Source organism: Thalia democratica, chromosome 1 (genome assembly GCF_965202585.1).
Source record: "Thalia democratica chromosome 1, ktThaDemo2.hap1.1, whole genome shotgun sequence".
Classification (NCBI taxonomy): Eukaryota; Metazoa; Chordata; class Thaliacea; order Salpida; family Salpidae; genus Thalia; species Thalia democratica.
The window spans coordinates 106,353,090-106,364,104 of record NC_139165.1 but is presented as its reverse complement, the minus strand read 5'-3'; the positions used below and the strand labels follow the sequence as shown (position 1 = coordinate 106,364,104).

General features: G+C 26.3%; 1 long non-coding RNA gene across 1 annotated transcript; it reads left to right on the top strand.

Annotated features, from left to right (window-relative positions):
• The first annotated feature begins 2,105 nt into the window (after positions 1-2,105).
• On the top strand, positions 2,106-4,979 carry LOC145849245 (uncharacterized). The gene is made up of 3 exons (XR_014372336.1): positions 2,106-2,133; positions 4,282-4,360; positions 4,924-4,979. It is a non-coding gene; the product is annotated as an uncharacterized LOC145849245 (long non-coding RNA).
• The last annotated feature ends 6,036 nt before the right edge of the window (positions 4,980-11,015 follow it).

Genomic DNA, 11,015 nt, shown 5'->3' with positions numbered 1-11,015 from the left:
TGACGTGCTTCCAGTATTGAAAAAACAAAAACATTTTTTATTGCTAGGAGTTACATTTGTTTCAGTGCTTATAAAACGGAATTTTACTTGCATTTACTCGCAGTAGCAGTATCATTGGTGTTTGGTAAAGCTCGAAATGTTGTATTATAAAATGTTTAAGTTTAAGTCTGAAATACTTCGTTTTCTTTAGTTTAAGATACTTCTTGTTACTTGTGTTCAACTGTAGTTTTAGTTAGTGTGTCGTGTGACTGTTTTATATTTGTAAATAAACTTTTGTTGACTTTTGAGTATCTTAGATGTATTTATCCTATCTAAAAATATCTATCCCCATTAAATTACCCTTAATACATAGATTGGTTACACTAGACACCACGTCGGGCCTCTTATCGAGATAATGTTTCATATTATTGAAACTATAACCACAGTGATGTACTTATAATTCTAGTTATGTTTATGGTCTTAAATATGTGGTTACCAAGTACTTACTAAACTACGTGTATTACTTAATAATAGCTTAGAGTACTATACTTACAAATATTGGTCTTACTTAAAACAACTTGTTCTTAAGTTATGAATAAAACATACTTTGAATCAATGCAGTTACTTTATTTAAAATAATAATTATTGGTTCTGAAGAAAGAAACTATTAAATCACGACACAAATAAAATCTATAAACAGTATTAACAATCGTAAAGTAGTATGAAATAGTAACAATGTAGGCGTTTTAATGCTCGATCCTTGATGTTTTTAATTCTCGAAACTAGATATTGATTTTAACTTGTTTAAACGTCTACTTCAATTGATCATCGTAACTTGAAGACTGCAAGCTGCAGAAAGAGCTCTAATTAACTAACGCGTAGTTGAAAGACAAACGCCGATATATACGCGTCGGAATGAAATTAACTTCTTTGAATAAACAATATTGTTTTGGGAGTTCAGAAAATTGTTTATTGTTACAAAAATTCCATATTTATTCACAAGCTTAACATTTATAAAATCAAATGTTGATTTCATTACCCATGTGGTACAAGTATGGTGTTTTTTGTTATAAAAAAAATTAATGTAGCAAACATTTGAACAGTTTTATTTAGTTTGATTTCAGTATAGTGTTGTTTATTGAATATATATTAGGTGTAGTATATAGCCTTAAATAATATGTAAAGTAAAAGTTTTTAAATACTCAATTTATAATAACATGGTTAACATTATAATTAGTAACCAACTAATAAACATTATAAATAAGCATTCAAAATATCTAAAATTGTTGTTTATTTCATAAACGTGATATAATTCATCTTTGAAATTATATTATAATTTAATATCAGTTGTATATAACTTTTTTTTGCTGTTTTAAATTGACTTTTGTAATGTTTAACGATGTCATGTAAAAATATTTATAGAAAAAGTTTTAACCAAAGATTTAAGTAAATTAATTTAAAGTTGAAATGTAATGTATTAAGAAACATGGTTTAATATTTTTAAGGAGCAAAATGGTTCGTAAACAAATTTAACTTTCAAGATAACATTTTGTATAAAGTTTTTAACTTTACATTCAAAAAATACTGAGCTGCGTAAGTTGCCAGTACTTTCTACTCTTAATCATATCACACATTTAAAAACTACCAATATTAGTGAAAAACGTTTTAATTAAAGATTAAACTACATAAATATAGAGTTGAAATATACTGTTTTTAAATAAATGATGTAATACTTTTAACTAGCAAAAACGCTCGCAAACAAATATGATTTTCAAAATAACATTTTGTATTGTAGATTTAAAACAAACTGATCTGCGTAAGTTGCCAGCACTTTCTACTCTTAATTATACCACACATTTAAAAAACTACTAATTACAAATTAAACATTGAAACAGAACCAACATATAATCTAGTTAAATTATACAAAATGATATATGTAAAGCGTTTATTAATTGTCTTTAAAAACAAAATTTACATTTATTAATTTTAAAATGTTCTAATAACTTAATTTAAAACATTCTTAGTTTTTAACAATAATAATTCCATTATGACTTCCATCATAAAAACAGGTTGCCGGTAACTAGGAGGTTGTCAAGGAACGGAGATTGCAGGTGGCCTGGTTCATCCACAAGTACAACAATTAAGCCAAGAATGGTTAATTTTAAATAAATTACAAAACATGTTTTAAATAATTTTCATATAAATTCAATTGGTCATACCGCACAGCTGTTAAATTTTTTTGATATAAAACAAAAATTCACTTTGAATTATTTTTTTCGACTAGTTAAGTTAGCCTAAAATGGTTTGCTTTAAAAAACTGAAATTAATTTAAAATAAATCATATTAATTTACATAGAATACAATGTATTTTGAGCACATATCGTTTAGATTTGTTGTGAAGATTAAAAAAAGTTTTGTCTTAACTTACTGTTACTAAAAAATAGTGCAGTATTTTTTTTATCTTTAGATAAAAGTATGGTTTATGTTGTGCCAGGGTTGCAACTCGGTCAGGAAATCAGGAAATTAGGAAAAATTTAAAAAAATGACAAAAGTCAGGAAAATACGGGGGGTTTTGAAAAAAAGTCAGGAAAAGTCAGGAAATATGATAATTTAAAAAAAAAGTCAGGTTTTGTCAGTTTAAATTTACAAATTTTTTTTTGTTTTCCAAAGCCTTTAAATGGTAAGAAATAATTAAAAGTCCTATAAGGTCAGAAAAAAAATCCAAAATTTTCCTAGAAATTTACAAAAATATTAAATTTTATTTCCAATGCCTTCATCTGGTATAAATTAGTAAAATATCCTTCACAAAACTGCAAAAATTTTCTATTGACATATTGAACAAGTACCCTACTTGAACAAGCAGACTTTCTAAGCTTTTTAGTATTGATGATCTGTAGCAAGGAAACTTCCATAGTGAAACTGTGATATATACACAAAAGTTTATCTAGCATAATTTTAGAAATAAAGTGTTTTTTTAAGTAAATAGTTGAGTTCTTTATAACTAAGAAGTTAGTTTAGTACTTTATGTAACAAGTTAATGTCTATACTTTACCTCTTCATAATTTTTCAAAGTTGTTTAAATTTATAAAATAAGTTATAAGAGAGGTATGCCAAGATTAAATTTACTTAAAATTTTTATATTTGTAGAGTAACTTAAGTTTTTAAAGTAAATATGAGTATATTTATTTGTTACAAATTTTATACTAAATGATAAGAGGAAATATTTTATAAATAAAAGTAAAAATAAATGAGTGCCAAAGTAAATGAAGCCCACAAGTTGTGGCTTAATTTAGAGAAAAGATTCTGTTCAACAAGTGTAGGGGCAGCAGATGAGAGCAATTTGAATAAAATAAGGCAAATGATTTTAACTGCCAAGAAAATGAAGCGGCATGCAGTTCAGATGAAGGAAACCATATATTCATTAGATGAAGAGGTTGAAGTGCTAATAAAAAAAACGGAGAAAATAAATTTTAGGGCATACATTTAAAAAAACAGTATTGATTAAGTTCTTTATTGTTTCAATGTTTTAACTGTATAAGTTTGTTTGTTATTGTTTTAAGGTTTGAGTTGTGAAAGCTCCTTATTGATTTAAGGTTTTAATTGTAAAAGTTCCTTATATGTCGTTTCGTTTATTTAGATACATTTATGCTAGGAAATTCTAAAAAAATTTGTTCTTTATTGTTTTAAGATTTTTTCAACTGTAAAAAATTGTTACTGTTTAAGATTTTAGTTGTGAAAGTTTGTTATTAATTCAAGGTTTAAGTTGTAAAAGCTCCTTATATGTTGTTTGTTTATCTAGATACATTTATGCTAGGAAAAGCTAAAAAATGTGTCTTTTTTCAGACAAGCTGCGTTTATAAGGTAATAATACAAGTATTTTGCTGGTAGAGCTGTTTATTACAAACATCAATCATACACAATGGTTTAAGTTATGTACTGGAAGTTTGATGATAGAATTCAGCAAAAAACTTTTTTTCAACCTGTATTAAAATTAGTTTGAAAGCTTTATATAGTTTGAAGGGTTAGATTATGTACTTTAGAATAAGTTTAATTTAAGAGTTTGATTTAGAAAAGACAAGAAAATTTTGGTAAAATGTCAGGAAAAAGTCAGGAAAAGTTAGGAAATTTTTCTCAGCTTGATCAGTGGCAACCATGGTTGTCAAATTGTGTACAGTTGGAACGTAACATGATAAATATATTTTAATTAGTTATAGTTTATAAATTTAAAATTAGTTTTATAATTCAATTATAATTCAATTTATTAATTAAATTTATATTCATATGAATGTTATTTCGTCACAGACTTGCCTTACAACTGAACGCGCCCAACTTGGAAACGGATTTGAGGTACCTAAATTCTAAAGTGAAAACCTGCAGTCAGGTATAAATTTATGTAATATAAATGTAAATGATTAAACTATAATAAAGATCTACAGCTAAGTTTAAGTGAATTCAATTGAATATTTAATTTAAAACAGTATATCATTTAATCTACTAATATATATATATATATAATTTTGTGATTACCGACATGTAAACAAGGCATGTTATTTTTTCTAAACTTCATAAATTAGTACTAGCGTGCAAAACGTTAGGTTTGTATAAAATAAAATAAATTCAGCGTTATACGAATATATCAGGTTATGATGCAATTAAACAAACTCTTGATGATGTTAAAATGGTCAGATTTAATTCCTCCTAATGTAGTATATTTAAATTATATTTCAAGTTTTTTTAGTAAAATTTACTCATTAATAATGAAATTTTGTAACTCCTAATAGAAAGTTAATGCCAATTTTCTTTTAAAATTGAAATTTATATAAGTTATTAAAAGATTATACTTCCATTATTAGAGCTGAACTAAAAAACACAATTAAAAAATATACACTTTACCCATTAAAAGGATTATGACATCACACTGTAACCAAATATAACTTCACACAGGTCTGCACACAGACGAGATGGTAGTGATGACGGAATGAATCAATTTACGAGAAAAGAAATCAGGATATAAGGAATGTTCCGATTGTCTTTCGTGAGGAAGATAACGGGGATGTGGGGAAAATGTTCAGAAGGTTGTATTTAGTAACTAATTATTAAAATTTAAATAGGTTACATACATAGAAAACCAGCCATTCTACAAAACGCATTAATTAATGTTAAAGTAATTAGTACCACTCAAACTTAGCTTAGAGCTCTAGAGTCTAATCGGTTGCGGCTATTGGACGTTTTGCAATGAAGCCTTAAGTGTTTGTTTTTTGATATTTTTATTAAAATAATAAATACTAAGTGCACAAGCTAAACCAGGGCTCCAACTTCATATAAATCCTTATGAATTTGCAAAGTTCTGAAAAAATCCTCATAAGTCCCTAAAAAATTGAAAAACATTAGTCCCTAGAAATTACGATATTTTGCTTGGCGATTAAAGTTTTAAAACTAAAACAGCGACACTGCGTGGTGAAAAAACGTAAGAGAAACTAAATATTTAATCAAAATTTTTGAAGTCGCATTACGAAAGTGTTATTTCTAGGCGCAACCTAGCGTTTTTTTTTCCTATTTTTAATTAAATAAGATTTATCTAAAGTTTGCTTATTTATCTAAAATTAAGGCTCAAAAACCCTCGAATTTTCGTAATTTTCTTAATAAGACTGTAAACGGTTTAGCACAGGGGTCAGTAAACTGCAGCCCTCGAGCACGTTTTTTTATGGAGTGTTGTTCGCAAAAGAACAATCTGCAGCCCGCGACCATGTAAATGTGTCTTGCCTAACAAAATATTTTAGAGTCGATTTTTTTCGGCAAGTGAATATATTTTTCTTTATAGTCACTAGAAAGCATTTAAAACCTAATACAAAATTTACTGCTTAAGACTAAAATGTAAAAAAATACAGATTAGCTTTCTTGCAGTGATTTTTATCTGTTTAGATAATAAACTCCTTCTTTTAACATCAACTGGTTGAATTAAAATAAGTTTCAAAAGTACTTGGATTCAGTAAGTTATTTATATAATAACTGTTAAAAAAAATAACTAAATCGGATTTTTTTCTATTTTGTTTAAAAGAAATACACAACAATGAACTAATACTTTATTTTTTTAGACCTTAAATGTTTTATTTAGCATGTAGTTTATACCCACGATTTTATAATGGATATATTTACTTTGTTTTATATTTAAATATTGACAATAAAAATATTTAAAACATCATAATAAAAATAAATAAAGCAAATATGTTTGTTTTACGATTTTGAGTCGTTTTGATTTTTTACATAGGTTTTCTGTGCACTTTAAATCGATTCTTATGCACACTAATATGCTTATAAACACAATGATCTTTGATTTTTTAGTGACGTTTTTTAAGGGTAAATACCACAAAAACACCCTTTGTAAAATTTTAAATGATTTTATGTAAGTTTCATCTTAGCGGAATTCAATTTTTCAACCAAGATATGGGACCCTAAAAATGCGACCTTATAGTTTTTATTTGGATTTTTTAACATCTCGCAATTATCACATAAACCATTGTGCCCAATTTAAGACTACCGAAAGAAAGTTTTATGGTGGAACTTCTTGATACTCTGAAAAAAAATATCAGTTGAATTTTTTTTAGTTTTAAAACTCTGCCTAGGTTTTGATCATCAGGCTAAGTTTTTGGCTTAAAGAGCTGCAAAGAAAATATATAATGTATGTGTTTTTCAATTTACAGTTTTAGTTTTTTTTTTTGTCTTGAAGGTACTATGAACTAGAAAAGTATTCATAATAGTTGTATACATATAAGTTTTAAAATCGCACACTGGTATTGAAGGCAACTGCATTTAAGCTTGAAAACATTTTTTAGTAAACCCAGGCTGATTCACTAAGACTAATTTTACTCATTAAGACTAACTTTCTTTTCTCTGTTAAAAATGCAAGTCCTGATCCTTATAAACTTAAATAGCAGTTTAAATATATTATTCTGTATTTATACTTAATTTCATAGAACAACGCCGTACTCAACAATGCATTTCTTTGTAATAAAAGTACACGATACTAGTTTTACTAAGAATAAGAATATATAATGACACAGTATTAATGACATGGTTTTGTTTTACATTTTTAAAGGGGTGACATATAGTACAATTTTTTTTTATTTTACATATGCCATGGTTACCACACAAAAAAACGAGTTTTCACAAATAAACCAGTAAGAAAAGATGATGATAAAATAGAAAAAAAAAGCTAATTTTTCTATGGTTAAAACTAATAAAATTTTTAAGATTTTTTTTCTCTGTATTGTTGTGTTAAATGATTTTTGCAACTTTTTAATAGATTTAGTATTAAATAAAAACATAATTTTTAGTGCTGCTTTACACTTGGACATTTTCAAACTTGTATAAAATTTGTAAAAATCAGGCTAGCTCATACTAGTTTGAAGCTTTGTTTTGAATTTAAAATAAATCACGCTTTTTTCTGTTAAAGCACTAATATTTTGTCATAGGGCTGCCTCCTACTAGCAAGTGTGTTCAGCTTTTAAAATAGTAAATAGTTAATTAAGACTTAATTGTTTAAGTAAAAGTAAATTTTATTTCAATAAACATGTTAAATTAAAAAAGCCTTCTGTATATAGCTAAAAGTCATTTAAATTAATAAAGTGAATAAAAGTAAGACAATGTTCTATTGTGCGTGACTAAAACTAAAACCTGGAGATTTTTAAAATGTGACTAAATATAAAGTTTTGAAACTTTAAATTTGTCCCGCAAGCACCAATTGGCTACCGACCCCTAGTTTAGAACATATTTTACTCTACGTACCTTAAAAGATATTTGTAACGCTTAAAATTCATTGTTTTTTTGATAATTTCCTTATAGATTTCTTCTATTTTATGGATTTCCTTATCAAAATATTTTAACTTTTTTGTTTGAACCCTTGCTTTACATAAAATGTTTTGTAATAACACAATATTTTGCTAGCAGCTGAATATAATACACATACTAAACCCAAACCTTGCTACTTGATATACAATTCTTAATATATATAAGTTATTTAATTTATTTTTTCTAACTCACAAGCTAGACATACACCTCACATTCTCAATTTTATAAATCGTTTTTAGTTTTTGTTTGCAAGTAATTTTTGTTATATTGTTTAATAAATAATTTCTTAGGTGCAGCGCAAGACAATTTTTATCAAGACTCAATAAATGAAGAAGGTCCGGGCCTTGTTAAGACGGGGCGATGGCGCCAGCAAGCGGTTTAGATGAGTCAGGATAACGTTGAATTAAGGCAAATTGTGCAACTTTCTCGTAAGTTGGTTTTTGTTTAATTCAGGTTTTAATAGTCATGTATGGTTACTTGGTTTATAAATCATTGTTTTGAAAAACTTATAAGTTTATACAAAATTATTCTTAAAAAATTCAAAATATTTAATAATTTTAGTTTCAACTAACTAAGTAAAATAATTTTTAATACTTGCTAAACACAGTAATTCATTAAAATTTCCTAACTCAACACAACTCAATATATTTTTTTACTTCAGACAATTCATACACAATAATAAATATAAAAACTTTAATACTATGTTTTAGTCAATAAAGTTTTATTCAAACAGAGTAACGAACGATGGCGTTAACCGAAGAAGAAGCTATAGAAGAGAAGAAAGTAGCAAACAATCGGTTGAAGCTCATAACAAGTTGCAGGCTAAGAATATTGCAAAGGTTTGAATTCATTAAATCAATAAAGTAAATAAGTTGTAATTTGTATTATTTATATTTTTTAGTTAAAAACGTATTTAAAATACCATTATATTATCTATTTAATATTTTAATACAATTTTAAGTTTACAATAAAAAGTATTAGTATGTTTTAATAATATAAACTCCTATCTACACAAGAGTTTCCAGAACTCTTTTTTTTTTCACTATCGTTGGAAATACATATAAAATAATATTCTCCTTATTAAAATGTTAACCTTATTAAAATGATAACCTTTTTAATAATTACCCATTTATTTTGTTATTATTGTTATGATAGTTAAACTCGGGCTACCTATTAGTTATATCCTATTTCAGACTACCCTGGTCTATAACTGTAAATAAAAGTTCCAAAGGTTTATTTCTAACTAAAACCGTATAACTTGATAAATTCAGCATTAGAATAATAATAATAAAAAACATACTTTTAAGTTTGTGACATTTTTTTTTTCCGATCAGGTTTAAAATAGTACACATAAGTATAAGTAAAGTATAAAATATAAAACGTAAGAAAACTTTTAACTTAAACTTGTTTATTTGTAAATGCAATTATTTTAAAACCAAAAAAAAAACTCATTAAGTTGATTACTCTTGATTACTATCAATTTAATATTTAAACTTGTTGAAAACCCTAACTTTATACTAATAAAAGGCAAAAATGTATACAAAAACGGCATTAAAACAAATTTGTGGTAACTAATGAGATTTTACAAACACTTGCATATATCTGTTTTCATATGCAATTCTTCTTTAGAAAGTAAGAAAGCTTAAAAGTAATGGCGGTATTTATAGAACTGCTCTATATAAGTGTAGATTCTAAACCGCAAGTTTCGGTGATTTTCTTTATTTACTTGAATTACTTTTAATTTTATTATAGCCTATTTTCAAACCTTTACTCAAACGCGTAATTTAACCCAAACATTAACATTTTTAGTTATAAATGACGTAAGCGTATTGGTAAAAAACTGTTTGTAGAAAAAGCAGCCTTAGAGTATTGACCAACATTGTGAAGTCATCAACTTGCTTGTATACTTTTAAAATAAAAACAATTACTTTCTCTTCTCTCGTGTAATTTGTGTGCATTTGACCGTCTTTGTGACGTAACAAGCAATATTTTGCAAACGATAATTCACTTTTGTTGTTAATAATAAAAAGCCTCGAGCTATAAACCAACCTATCATTAGCATAAGAGTTTCTAGCTAGAACTTTTGAATGGTGGTGCAATCCGCCAAAAAATTAATATTCCCAAGATGAATAGTGATAGTATTCGTAATATCTATTACTTATTAAATTTTTCTCGGATACAACTTTAGTTTATATTTATTATGTCGCAAATAATAAAAAGCCTCGAGCTATAAAACATCCTATCATAAGCATAAGAGTCTATAATAACTTTTAAATGGCAGTAAAATCCGCCAAAAATATTAGTATCTTTAAAAAAATGTAGTAAAAACTTTAAGACTATCTATAATTCTTTTCATTTTTCTTAGCTAAAAATTCATGTTATACTTGTCAAAATGCTCGAAGGTATTTATTTATCGTAAAAATTCAAAGTTCGTAACTTTTGTTTTTTAGTCATACTACTTAGTTTTTTACCGTAAAGACTTTCAAATAAAATGAACTTTGAACACAACGTTTGTTGCGTAAAAAGCGCTTTTTTAAACTATAGCTTAATGAATATATCTTAGAAAATAAATCATAAAAAATTTCACACAATTAAGTTTGGAAACTTTTGATTAAATAAAAGACTTTTGCAGCGGATTGTTAGGCGAGGGTTTACAGGGTGGAGGGGGCTACCAGCTTTCAACCAAAAGCAATGTTTTTATGGTAATTTTTCATGTTTTGATAAGTTGTTTAAATAGTTAAATTTGATTTTTATTTGATCACATTTTATTTTTACTTAACTTTCTAGTTGCATTTAGTGTATTTGCTAATAGATTTAGTAAATGCTATGACGCAACTTGTTTTGCTTGTGTGTATATTTTTGTTTAGGTGTTGTTACGTTATATTGGGTTTATGATAACAAAAAAATAAGCTAAATATAAGTAATTTAAATAACCTTTAAAGCTGATTAAATACTGATTTAATTTAATTCTACTTCAGTTCGGCTAAATCAATTGTATATCATCTGTCCAGAATTTATGTTTATGTTTATTACTCCGTAAAGTAAATTACACCTCGCAAGCACTTCTATTCGAGTGCAAATATTTTATCAAAAAACTCAAATATTGTTTTGCATTAGAGCATTGATGTTTGTTATTCTTTTTTGCAAAAACACTATTGTTTTACTTTTTGTTTGCTGCATTTAGATTT